This window comes from Ictidomys tridecemlineatus, chromosome X (genome assembly GCF_052094955.1).
Source record: "Ictidomys tridecemlineatus isolate mIctTri1 chromosome X, mIctTri1.hap1, whole genome shotgun sequence".
In the NCBI taxonomy this organism is placed as follows: Eukaryota; Metazoa; Chordata; class Mammalia; order Rodentia; family Sciuridae; genus Ictidomys; species Ictidomys tridecemlineatus.
The window spans coordinates 114,063,207-114,077,454 of record NC_135493.1 but is presented as its reverse complement, the minus strand read 5'-3'; the positions used below and the strand labels follow the sequence as shown (position 1 = coordinate 114,077,454).

At 38.1% G+C, this 14,248-nt stretch overlaps 1 pseudogene; it reads left to right on the top strand.

Moving 5' to 3' along the window:
* Positions 1 to 801: 801 nt before the first annotated feature.
* Positions 802 to 2,443, top strand: LOC110597555 (protein Mdm4-like; annotated as a pseudogene).
* The last annotated feature ends 11,805 nt before the right edge of the window (positions 2,444 to 14,248 follow it).

The following is a 14,248-nucleotide window of genomic DNA, read 5'->3' as shown; positions in this document are numbered from 1 at the left end:
TATGCCCCAAGCAAGCCTTTACTCACCCTATTGCTCCCAACTGGGCAACCTTTGGTCAGCCTCACCCAATTCCTAAAGGTTCAGCCCATGGTCTAATCCTCCTCCATGTAAACATTCCCATTTCCACATGCCCATTTTAACCTGATGGCCATTTTCTTTCATAAAACAAACACTTATAAACCCTTAATATTATTAATTCATCTAATTCATGCTTTACAGTTCAGGAAAACAGGCACAGAGCAGTGGGGTAAGTTGCTCAAGGTCACACAGCTAGTGAGTGGAAGTGTCAAGAAAATAAACTAAGGTAATCTGGGTTCAGAATCACCATACTGAACCACAATTCTATGATTCCTTTCATTATGTGGGACTTACCGATGATTGACTCCAATATCTGCCTCTATTGTCCCATGACCTTCTTACTCTATGCATCTTTTTGTCTTCTCCTGTCCTCAAAAGGACAAAAGTCATTAGATTAGGGCCCCACATGAATCCAGTATGGCCTTATCTTCACTAATTATAATTGCAAAGATACTATTTCCAAATAAGATCACATTTCAAGGTGCCAGATGGATGTGAACTTTTTTGGTGACTGGGGGAAACACTATTCAATCCAGCACATGAAAGCATATAGATTGTTTCAGGGGAAAAGTATCTCTGCAAAATTCTCAGCCACACACACTTTCAAAATACTATTGAGACCTTGGGACCCGTGACTGACACCCTCTAAATTCATCAGAGACACAACCCAGGGAGCAGTTGTAAGTTTTGATCAACTGACTGCAATTTCTTCTTCAGCATCAAATGACATCGTTTTCCACTTCTGCCCAGTGTTCAACATCTGATAGTGCTTGCAGGTTCTCCTGAGAAAATCCATTAGATTGATTTAATGTGTACAATAGGTGCAATCAAACCTGCCATTTTGAAGGTTTGGCAGGCAGCAGGTACAATGACAAACTGTCCCTGATGGAGTGGTCCTGCAGTGCTATGCCAGTGGATAAGTGGAGAAGCAGCTGATGCTCAGCAGAAGCAGCCTACGGCATACAGTATTGCACTGGCAACCTGTGAGGAAAACCCACTTGGATGTCAGAGTTCCTCTATGAAGCATCCAAATAGCTCTTGGATCAGCTAAGAAAGAATCTTGTCACCAGTATCCCAAGGTCATGGCATGGATATTCCAGATCAAGACCAATTGAAGCAAAGTACAGAGGTATATTCCAAATTCAGGAGAAGAACCAAAGAAGACAGTAATCCCACTCAGAAATCCTAGCAAGGGAGCCAGCACATGCCTATTTTCACAAACAATAATGTGTGGGTTTTGAATGAGGCAGTAGCCCAGCAGTAAAGAAGTGGAATAAGAGTAGAAGCTGCTGCCAGGCACAGTGGTGCATGCCTGTAATCCCATCGGCTTGGGAGGCTGAGCCAGGAGGATTGTGAGTTCAAAGCCAACCTCAGCAATTTAGCAAAGCCCTAAACATCCCTGTGTTCAATCCCTGGAGAGAGAGAGAGAGAGAGAGAGAGAGAGAGAGAGAGAGAGAGAGAGAGAGAGAGAGAGAAGAAGAAGAAGAAGAAGGAGGAGGAGGAGGAGGAGGAGGAGGAGGAGGAGATGATGATGATGATGATGATGATGATGATGATGATGAAGAAACAAGTGGAAAATTTGGGAAATATGAGTGAAAAAAAATGATCAAAGTGGGAAAAAAATGAACTTGAGGACTCTCCATTCTGGCACTGATGACAAAGTCACTCCCTAGGGTGAATGGTAGTATTACTGAGTACAAGAAATTTAACTCTGGGGGCTGGGGTTGTGGCTCAGTGGCAGAGCACTCGTCTAGCATGCATGAGGCACTGGGTTTGATCCTCAGCACCACATAAATATAAAATAAAGATATTGTGTCCACCTATGACTAGACAATACATTTTTAAAAAAGAAATAAATTTAACTTTGTAAAGTGTTTCTAACATAGGGCCCTGAGGAAAGGTGGGTATTTGGACTATTTTAAATTAAACTAACCCATTCTGTCTTTATGACTTTCATCACTGCCATACCTGAAGAGAAAGACAATGAAGGACTTGATGTCCCAGATTGCCAAAGAACCATTTCAGTTCCAATTGTCACAAAGATCTACAAGTAAAGGTAAAATGCAAATTTCTTGATCCCTGTAGCTCAGTGAAACTCTTGGATCTGGCTCACAGTTCTGAAAGCCCAGAGGAACACACAGATGGCCTTTCAGAACAGAGAGCTATAGAAAGCACAGAGAGCTGACAAAATGTCTTGAAGTCATGCAGCACATGTGAGAAAAGACCAGGCACCAGGACTATCATTCATGGAAGGACAGGCCACCTTGTCACTTGTTTTCACTGTGCCTGAAGATTAAAGAAGCCTGGGATTTTATGCCTTCTTTGCAAGAAGATTCAGCTGGTTATTAAGGTTTTTATGGCATAGCTGAATCGGCAAGTTGCAGAGAAATGATAACCAGGGCCAGGTCAGGGATAAAACCATCAGTATTGAGCATCTCCAGTCAGTGTGACCCCCCTCCCCGCTGCATCCACTTAGTTATTCATGCAAACCTCTATGTGCCAGGATATTTTTTGCCTTCTAAATTCATATAAATTTGAGAGTGAATCTCTAGATCTGGGGGCTCCATATTCCTCATCCAAAAAAGAAGTCCTTAGGCAGGAACAATTACAAAGACAAACAAAAATATATTCATTCACTAAATTATCTGAAGAATAACGTTTTCCCTGGTGGATTTTACTCCCTACCTTTCTTTCCTATTCTATTAGAAAATGTTCTTAAGCATAAAATCCTTGGCAGCTACAAGAAAAACACTAAAGCTAACAATAAAAAAAAAAAACTAACATGATGTTATGAATCGCTTTTCCTTGTAGTCAAGCTGCATGGTTCTGAGAAACCAAAAAGAAAAGTAAGATTCTTGGAAAAAACAAGAGATCAGTTTCGTGTATGCCTAGAACAATGATTATCAAGGCTTTTTGTTGACATATCACTAAAATAATTTTGAAATACTATATATTCTTTTGTACATTGAAAATATGAGGTATAATTAACATAAAATAAAGTACACAGATTTTAAGTGTTTCTTTCCTGTGAGTTGCAGTCATTGAGTAACTACCTTTAAAAACTAGACACAGAACATATCCACACCCCAAACATGCCCTCATGCCCCTTTCCAGGCAATTCCCCACACATTTCCAGTCTCTCTCTCTAGATTATATTTTCCTTTAAGCATATTTAATTTGACATCTAAATTTTTTAAAATACATTTAATTATTTACAAAGGAAAAAAATGATTTGCTCAGTTTTCTATAGTTCCTTGGCAAGGAATAGCTGAAAGTGAATATTGGAACTACCTCATGTATTGCTTGTAGTTTGCTACATATGGAATTTTACTTAAATATGCCTAGCTCCCACAGTTTGGGTCCAGGTATTTGCTGAATTTTTGTTCTCTTTATTATGTCCTGAATAAAATAATCCTATCAGGGTGGTAAGAACATTTGCAACCATGAGTCTGGTGCTCAGAGTGAGCCAATCTAATCAATGGTGCCCTTTCTAGAATGCTGCCAAGGGAAAGGAAGTAGGGAAGTGCTACATTTGTCCCTTCAGTTGGCATTTGTCATACCCTGCCTTGAACCACTGGATAACTGTCTGTGAATGGGATGTTTTCTCTCCCGGTTAGATTGAGTAAGGGAACAAAATTTGGAACTAGTGGCCTGGGTAGAAAACTCAATTCTGCCATCATTGTGTGATCAGAGACAGATTCTTCAAATTTTCAGAGCCTCTGAAGACTCTGATATATAGGACTGGAACCTACCTTACTGGGTTGTTGTGAGGAAAATATTATGCAAGAAAAAGGTACTTTACAAAATGTTAATTTTTTTTAATGTTAAATTCTTCTCAGTGGGACTTTACTATTCTTTTAAATAGGAACAAATCTTCATACATTTTTTTACAGAGACAACCCCATATAATTACAGTTATTCATATTAGACAAAGGACCAAAAACAAACATTGGAGAAAAGATAGCCTCTTCAAGAAACGGTGCTGGGAAAACTGGAAATCCACATGTAACAAAATGAAAATAAACCACTATCTCTCACCATGCACAAAACTCAACTCAAAGTGGATCAAGGACCTAGGAATTAAATCAGAAACCCTGCATCTAATAGAAGAAAAAGTAGGCTCAAATCTCCATCATGTCAGATTAGGCCTCTCCTATTCCTTAAAAAGACTTGTACAGTGCACGAATTAAAATCAAGAATCAATAAATGGGATGGATTAAAACTAAAAAGCTTCTTATCAGCAAAAGAAACAATCAGTGAGGTAAATAGAGAGCCTACAGAATGGGAGCAAATCTTTATAGCAAGCACATCAGACAGAGCACTAATCTCTAGGATATATATAAAGTACTCAAAAACCTTAACACCAAAAACCAAATAACCCAATCAATAAATGGACCAAGGAACTGAACAAACACTTCTCAGAAGAGGATATACAATCAAAAAATATGAGAAAAAAATGTTCATCATCGCTAGCAATTAGAGAAATGAAAATCAAAACTACTCTAAGATTTCATCTCACTCCAGTCAGAATGGCAGCTATTATGAATACAAACAACAATAAGTGTTGGCAAGGATGTGGGGAAAAGGTACACTCATACATTTCTGAGGGGGTTGCAAATTGGTGCAGCCAATCTGGAAATCAGTATAGAGATTCCTTGGAAAATTTGGAATGGAACCACCATTTGACCTAGCTATACCACTCCTTGGTTTATACCCAAAGGACTTAAAAACACTATATCACAGGGACACAACTACATCAATGTATAGCAGCACAATCCACAATAGCCAAATTGTAGAACCAACCCAGATGACCTTCATATTTCTTTTAACCCTCATTAAACATTGCATGTAGGGGTTCTCAAGAAAAACATGCTAACTGAATGATATGTGTACAATAAATAACAATAAGGAGTTATAAATGTTATTGTTTAAAGAGTCTAGAATTTATAAGTTAAATGTCAACACACACATATGAATATAGATTTCCTACTTCTGCTTCCATACATAAAGTATGAGAAACAAGCCAGATTCCATTGACAAAGGAGAAATCTGCAAATTTGTATCCTTTATTAATTTGAAGATTTGTATGTAAAATTGTTACCACTCATTCTTTTCCCACCAGGAAGGTTAAGTAATAGCGTATAGTGTCACCAATCTCTCTCTCTGGAACATCTTCTTTCTATCATTAATCACAATTGCAATTCTCCTGAGAATTGTGTCAAACATTTTACACTTATAGAAATGATAGAGCTAAGAACAAAAATGAAGTTCTAATAAGAGTAATCCATAGCTGATCTTATGAGTTTGGGTAATTAATTAATCCCACCTAGAAAATCATTACTAAGGATTCTCAATGAGCCAGGTATTCAAACAGGAATGGGATACAAAAACAAGATGACAAAGGGGGTGCTGGCCAAGATGGAATAATCCCTCTATGTCCTAATCTCCTCACCAACTACAACCTAACGTCTGGATAAGATACAATGCAGCAACCAGAAACAACTGACTGGGGCTGTAAAGTAAATAATAGCAGCCAGTTTGGGAATGGAAGTCAAAACTTGATGATGTCAATATGATGGTGAGTTTATTATTTTAGGTTTTTTTCTCCTTCTTTATCTTCCAGATTTGGCCACAAAGTGGCCTAAAGTATAGCTGTACAAGTGATTCCGTCCACCTTGTGGCTGTCCCTCCACTAGGTCTTCAGCTCTCTCTCTCTCACAGGGGAAGACTCTATGAGAGAATTTTATGGGCAAGGCCTGGAAGCAGTGCACATCATTTCCACCCATGTTCCAAGTGGCAAGGATTCAGACCTGTGGGCATCCTTATCTACAACAGAGATGGGGAAATGTAGCCTCACTATGTTGCCAAGAGGAAAGTAAAATAATGTACAGATACTTGTCATCACTAAAATAGTCTGGGTCATTGAAGTGCTTTGATAGAAAAAGGGTATACAGGGAGACTTGTGAACATAAGGAAATTCTAAATCAAAATGGAGACAGAGACCAGAGAAGGCTCTCTGAAAGACAGGAAGTGAGTTTTAGAGAAAAGATCATAGCCTGTACAAAGATACAGAAGTAGGAAACATACTGATGAATTTGGGAGACCCTGAATGGTTCCCTCTTCCTTGGGCAATGGTTGCCTGTAGAGAGAGGTGGGAGCTGAGCTTGGAGAGGGAGGTGGGGTCCAAGATTAAATCCAGACAATGCTATAGTATCATTGATGGATTCTAAGCAGAAGCACAATAGAATCTTGTTTCCATTTAGAAAGAGCTTGGTAGTTATGTGAAGGGTGAATGAAAGCAAGAATTAGGGGACTTTTGCAATGGTCCAGGCAATGAGCAATTTGGGCTTGAAGTAAGCATTTAATGCAGTTATGGCATCAGATATGAGATCTGACATATTCATGAGTCAAAATCTATAGAATTAATTGCATATGGTAAATGAGATTAAAGGAAAATTCCTTTGTTTCATTTATTTGTTGGTTTATTCATTCATTTAACAAATATTTATTGAACATCCTCATAGAGTTTGCATTCTGGTGAAAATTTTTAAAACATTACAAGCAAATATAATTTATTGTGTGATTTAGTTTGTCATTGTTTAGCAATAATATGTTGTGCTTATGAGATTCTTGTAGGACATCTGTGTAGAAGTTAAAATTTAACTGGAAGTTATTTCTATAAATTTATTCCTTGGGAGAGAAGCCTTGGCCACAGATGTGGGTTTGGGAGTCATTGGCATATGGATAGTTACAAGTGACAAAAAAGAATCCAATATAGAAATAGTGCATACAAAAATGGAGTTGGGTAGTTGGAGGTGTAGCTCAGTGATAGAGGGCTTGTCTAGCCCTGGGTTCCATCTCCAACACAGAAAAAAGGAGAGAAAAAAGAAACTCATTGGCTTAGGACACCAAAAAATTCCAGGTGTTATTTCTTAGCTCCAGGCAGAGCTGGATCCAGGGGTTTAAATGATAGTTTGGGTTTCTGTCTCTTTTTTAATTTTTTGGACTCTCTGGGGCATGATAGCCTTTGGAAATCCCAAAGTCCCAATTCACATCTACTTGTTCAACAAGCCCAATAGAGAGTTGTATTTTTTGTTTATTTATTTGTTTCCTGTTAGGTTCAGCAGAAAAGTCTCAGGGAAGACTGTGATTGGTAGAGTGGGGGTTATATAACTTTTCCTGAACTAAGTTCTGTGACCTGGAGGTAGAGTATCCAATGCGGCATGCCTGGGTCATGGATCCAAACTTATGGCCATGAATGAGACCAGTTAGTGACACACACAAAAAAAAAAACCATAGGTATGCTACACTGGGAAAGATAAATTCTGGTACTGCAAGGGGGAAAGAAATGTTAAGCTGGCAAAGACTAGGCTGAATATCAGTGAGGTCAGCCTGGGAGTAGATACAGAATGAGAAGAATCAAGAGCTGATGTCAAAATCCTGGGAAGCATGATACTTAGTAGTTGAATGGAGAAAGCTGATCCTGTAAAAGGGACAGAGAAGGAGTGGCCAGAGAGGCAAGAGGAGATCCTCCTGTGATGTCCCAGAAACCAACTCAGTGAGTTTCTAAAATGACAGAGTGGTCAAACTTTGTCAGCAGGCACAGTGCACTCTGTGAAAACAAGGACAGGAGGAGATGTGTTCCAAGATCCTTCCCATAGAAGGCTATGAGATTATTTATTGCCCCTCATACAATGGGAGGTAACATTAAAGAGAAGCTGGGAAGCTGACTAAATCAAATAGTTCTAAATGTCCTGGCTTCTCAAACTAAGGTTCTCTCAGATGATCAGAAAAGTCATGGGATGAATTTGAGGCATCTCTTTTGATCTTGAATCTAATGCAAAAATTATGAGGGATAACATTACTTCTATAATAAAAAACACTATCTTATGATGTAGGATGCAAACTACATGAGGTTCTTAAGATACAACATTGAACTTGAAATGTACTTGCAAGTAGACACCTTCAGACTTTGCTCCCAGAGTTCCCTACAGTGAGCATTCTTGCTCCTCTGGTCTTTGCACAGAAAAGAATGAGAAAGATGGCTGTTTGCTATTTGAGATTTTATCTGTTGCTCTATGGGCAAAAAAAAAATCTAATGGCAAGGGTGTTTTCATACAGACATGCTTATAAACAGTGATAACATTTGCTAGCATTGTGAAGTACTTACCACATAATAGGCACTGTTCAAAGTGTTTGACCTCAGTTCTCCTCATAATACCCCACAAGATGGGTGCTATTATCATCGCTCCTGTTTTAAATATAAGGAAGCTGATGCACAAGATTAAATAGTTTACCAAAGTTAGACAGCTCTGGATTCAAATCTAGAGAGCCTGGATTTTGAGCCAGTGTTTCTTACCACTACACATGCTACCTACCCCCTTGTTCAGTCCCATGGTTTCCGTATGGGCCAGTGTACTTGTTAGACAGTATCTGGTATTGATTCAGAAAAGAAGGTTAGTCCTGGTTTGATGGTCTGTGAATTTCTTTTTAAAAATAGTTTTAGTTGTAGGTGGACACAACACCTTTATTTATTTGTTTTTATATGGTGCTGAGAATCAAACCCCACACATGCTAGGCAACCACTGAGCCACAACCCCAGCCATGAACTGTGAATTTCTAAAGGAGGTAGGGAGGAGGTTGAGAAAGTCAGATCTGGGTCCCACCCCTGCACTACTCATTTCACCCCCTGTGACACAACTGGACTTGCCACAGATATACAGCAGCCCCTGTCCCCAGGTAGTTTTGCACCTTGGAAACAAGACAATTGGTTTAAGCCACTGGGTGACATTTATCTGAATCCTACAATTACCTTTGTTGTTTGGACTTACATTTTTAACTTTTATTATTTTTAATGTTCTTTCCAGATTAAAGAATACTTTCAGAGATGCTTTGTACAATAGCTGGTTTCACAAAAACATTTCACCTTAAGTTTTCACAACGTAAGGATATAAAAACAAAATCTGCAATTTCTCAGCCCTAATCTGTTTATCTTTGAATGTATATGTATAAATGACTTTTTACTTTATTTCTGAATATACACAAAGGTAAATAGAGCAGTTTATGGACCTGCATGGCCTTGTCATCAAGAAATAACCATTTACCCATGGTCAGTCTCACCATTCCCTTCCCCTCCCTAGATTATCTTGAGGCAAAATTCAGATATCATATCATTTCATCCATAAATATTCCAGCACATATCTCTAAAAGGTAAGGATTATTTTCTAAAACTCCCTAATGTTAGCAAATAGCCAGTCCATGCTTAAATTTCCATAAATTATTTTTAAATTTATGCTTGTTCTACTGTTACATACCCCTTAATTTTAGTAACTTGATTGCATTTGTTATTGTTAATACTATTTTTAAATCATTTTATTATTAAACATTTCAAACACACAAATGTAGAGAGAATAGCATGATGACCCCCATGAACTTTTCTCTCAGCTTCCATAATTGCCTATATTTGGCCAATTTTCCTGCATCTGGTACTTTCTTTTCTTTCATTTTTTGATAATAGAGATTGGACCCAAGGGTGCTTAACCACTGAACCCTATCCCCAGCCCTGCCCCACCCTGCCTTTTTTTGAGGCAGGGTCTCTTGCAAGTTCAAGCAGGTTTTCCTTGAACTTGCCATCCTCCTGCCTCAGCTTCCTGAGCTGCTGGAATTACAGGTATTTGTTACCATTTCTGGCTATCTGATGCTTTCTTTATGTATCCCTTATTTGCTAGATGTTTCTAAAGCAAGCCCAAGATAACACTTCATGTCATTGGGTATATATTCTTAGTTTAATTGGAGGCAAAAAGTGTAGAGATGCTCTTTGGTAGGCATTTATATATTTATTTCACTGTTAAATCCTTGGAAAAGGATTAGATTAAACACAACATTTTTAGAAAATCAGATAAACTGCCACTTGGCGTTTTGCTCTTTTTTTTTTCCTTCAAACAATGTTTAAAATAAAACCAAATTCTAAACAAATGGCACTAATAGCCTATGACATGAATACCAAACAAAATATTATTGTCACACACACTGTCAGATATGCTCAGCTTTCTAAAAGTACACATTTCTCTAAGACTAATTGAATAAAAGCTAAGATGAGAAATTTTCAGCTTAATTATAATTTTGAAAAAAATAAGAAGAAAAAATATAGAGTTACCATCAGCTGGTTTATATTTGAAATAGGGTCTGAATGATGACACTCTGTTGGCAGTGTCCCTAGGTTCTTCTCATTGTCCTTGTAGGTTTTTAAATGCATGTTCTAAACAGTTTGGGGGGGCCTTTGAGAGTTGTGCATCTCATTACCTAGGAGGCAGAAGAAGTATTTCAGCCTCTGGGATCTCATAAGGTAATGATACAGGTCATGATTTGTTGAGATTTACCAAGATGACCTTGTTTTGTCTCATGAAGACTCACTTACCATAAAATCCACAATAACACCCATCTAACTGTGAAATCACAGTGTGTCACCATATTGCTTATTCTGCCATTGCCACTACAATCAAATGACAGCCATATTGGCTTGAACACCTTTAAAAACCCAGAGGGGTAGTGAAAACTTGTCCTGGATTGGGTCAAGAAAATAGCCAGAGAAGAGCAATGGAGCATTTTTAGTGCCAACAGCAGAAATTTGGGGAAATAAAAAGTCATTGCTTAGGATTGTAAATTGGTTCAACATTTTGGCAAAAGTTTTAGCAGCACCAGTTAAAGCATGCATGTACCCAATGATCCAGCAATTCCACTTTATGGCACTAGAGGTCAGAATAGTGCTTACCCTGGGGTACTGGCCAAGGGGGGCGTGAGTGAGTCTTGGGGGTGAGAGGTTTGGAAATGTTCTGTCTTGATCTGGTGGTGAAACATTTGTTGAACTGTACTCTCCATATTTGTATAGGCTGCTGGAGGCTATATCTCAAAAAAGAAGTAATTAGTGAAAATTCCTAATAAAGAGGCTTTTACAAAATGCTAGCAATTTAAAAGAACCTATGTCTTGGGGGCAAAGACAATGCTATCGTCACCAGGAATTCTATTATACTTTTCTAGATAGAGAACTCCCAACCAAAAGTTGGAGGTAAGGTACAGCCCCTACTCTCCCCTAAGACATTAGATCTCACCCACACCTTTCTCCAAGAACTTGAGTTCCATCAAGATAAAGGTTTCTTCCTAGAAACCTTTTGCTCTATTTATAGGCACTGATGCAGATTTACCATGAGCCATTTATTTCTGGTGCTTTTGACTGTTCAATTGGTCTTTCTTTGACAAATTGATTGATCAATGATTGATAATCAGGTTGCTTTTGAATTGCCCTTTCTTGGCAAAACCAAAATTGGCAATATCAAGGCACATGCCAAATTACTTACTTAAATTGAGTTAAATGGAAGGCTGTGTTGGTATTGCTTACTATTTGTTCATACTTATATTAGAGTCTTTTCCATTTAATATTATGTTGGAACATATTTTCATCTATCATTTGGTGTTCAGTTTCTCAAGTACACCCACTTGATAGTAAACCATTGAAAAGCTACCCTAGCTAAGTTTTTAAGTTGAGATGCTACCAGCAGAATGGTAGAATTCTCCCATTACTGACACACCTGGGAAACATTGCTTGCTGAGCATATCTGTCAGTGTGTGTGACAATAATATTTTGTTTGGTATTCATGTCATAGGCTAAAGTTCTGTTCCTGTCTCTTTACAGGGTTGAGATTCATTTGATTTTGTAAAAGAAGGCAGACCTATACTTTTCCTGGGAAACTATGTTGGGCTCCTGGTGAACACAACATTGTGTTCATCAAGAGGCTGAGGTCCTCTTAAATCACCTGTACCTTACGAAGATAGGAAGATCAGGTTGTTAGAGGATTTGGTTTCCAGTTTATGATGAGAAAATGGGAGAAGCTTAAAGAACACACACACAAAACAAACAAATCAACAAACATGGAAGCAAAATATGGATAAACCCAGGTACACTTTGTAGGTTAATGTGGTTTATGTTTGTTTATGCATAGGCTTAAGAAATATGAGAGGATTAATGCCAGAATATGACAATGATTTAGAAGGAATTGATGCTAAATTGGGGAACAAAATGATGTTACATGCACCAAGACTGAACACTATTTTATTATTCATGGACTTGCTATCACAATCTTATGGCATCTTTTAAATATGAAAAAACCTGTGAGGATATAATGAGTTAAAGCTGTGCAAATTTTCTAGAGACAAAAAAACTGCTCTATATTTCAAGGCATTGCATCCCCTGCATATTTTTATTTGATTTTAATTCAAGGGTCAAATTTTTATGGTTGGGTAATCAGTCAAGAAAGATTCTATCAGCTCTGTTTGAATTATTATAATATAGGGAAACATAGTATACCTTTGCTATTTAAAATTTTATATAAGATCAGAACATGTGTTCCACTTCATGGTATCAAACATAGAGCAAAATGACTCTAATTGGGAACATACTTGGGCAAATGATTGGATTAAAATGACGGAGAGTTATAAATGTCTGAAATGTCTATTTTAGGCACAAGTAGGGGAAATGGCACTAATTTCTAAAGTGTGCACATAATGATTAAATTAGCCGACAGAGATGAAGAGTATATCAGCATGTACTCTGGAGAAGAAATACCATATGAATAAGGAAAGAGGCAATCAGTTCCTTAGTGGGTAGCAATCACCCTAAGAAAGTCCTTCTACTCCACTGTCACATGATCCCTTATCTAGCCTATTTTTCCAGAATCTCATTACCCTCCTTTATAGTATCCACCAAACTAAATAAAATGCTGCCTACAACCCCAATCCTTAGCCAATTGCTCTTTCTGGTCATGTTTAGAACCTTTAAAAAGAGTCTCAATAGATAGACCAGGCTTAATTTTTAGTGAAAAACTCCAACTACCTTTCAACTCTTCACTTAAACTCTGACTGATCCAGAGGATACACACACTTATGTATTTTCCTAAGCATTTGGTTTTGGAATGACTTGGTAAAAGGCTAGGTGTATAAGAGACACAGATATACACACATGTAGTCTACAGACAGTATTCAGTTTTATAAAGTTTTTTTTAAGAAGTTTATACCTATCTGTCATTCTATTTCTCCCCAGTCCTTTTGGTCTCCACTTTCCCTATCTCTAGTAATCTTGGAGGAGTCTAGCCACTTGAATCAATAATTTTTACTGTCTAGTACATTCTATCAGGTTCTGACTTCACACCTTCAGTCACTGTTCTAATCATACCCCAAAACTCTGGAATAAAATTCTGTTCCTTCTAATCTAAATGCCTGGTGTTACTGTCTCTTGACCAACAAGTAGCCTTTGCAGGCAAAATCCCATAGGCAACTTACTAAAATGGGGAAGGCAGCAGTACTGAAAGGGCTGTTTGCAATGATGAATTAGATAGCAATATTTTCATTAGCAGGTCAGTACATTTTCTTTAGTTGCTTTAGAAGTATTGGATAAATGCTTTCTTGTTTAGTTGATTCATATCCTTCTTAATTTTTCAAGTTGTCCTGTCACCCTTTTCTTAATACTCCTGGGACTTCACCTTTAGTTCCTGGAGAAAAGTGGGGGGAACATTTTCTCCATCAATCCTCCCATAAAGAGAAGGGTCACAGGGTCATTCACAGTAGTGCCTCAGTAATCTCCTGTTCTCTCTTTGAATACAACCATTATTCCTCCTTGAGCAGATAATTTATCTCTTCTCCAACTGCCTTCTTGGTTAAAGGTTAACAAAAATGGCATCCCCTTCAAGTTCAAACCCTTGGAACGCTCAGACCCCTGCTGCCAACAAAGTCTTTCAAAACAAGGAAATAGAAAGTGTACCAGGGCCAAGTCTCAGGAAATTTCTGCCATGTGTTTCTCTTTTCTCTAGGTGACTATGGGTTCTGCTGGCCATCCATATCTGCTGAAAATGCTTTAGGATGTGCCTTTGCAAGGACCCAAGACTGTTCCTCTTGTAGTAATTTGGTACTCATTTTCCAAGTGCTGCACATAAGCTTCTCAGAGCCCTTTAAGCCTCCATTCTTTTCTCAGTTTCTCTCTTGGGGCTCTCACTCTCTGGCTTAAATTCCCATCAATGTAACAAATACCCAAGGTGATTAAATTATAAAGAGAAAAGTCTTATTTTGGCTTACAGTTGTGAAGGTTTCAGTCCACGATCAGGCTGACCCATTGATTTGGAAG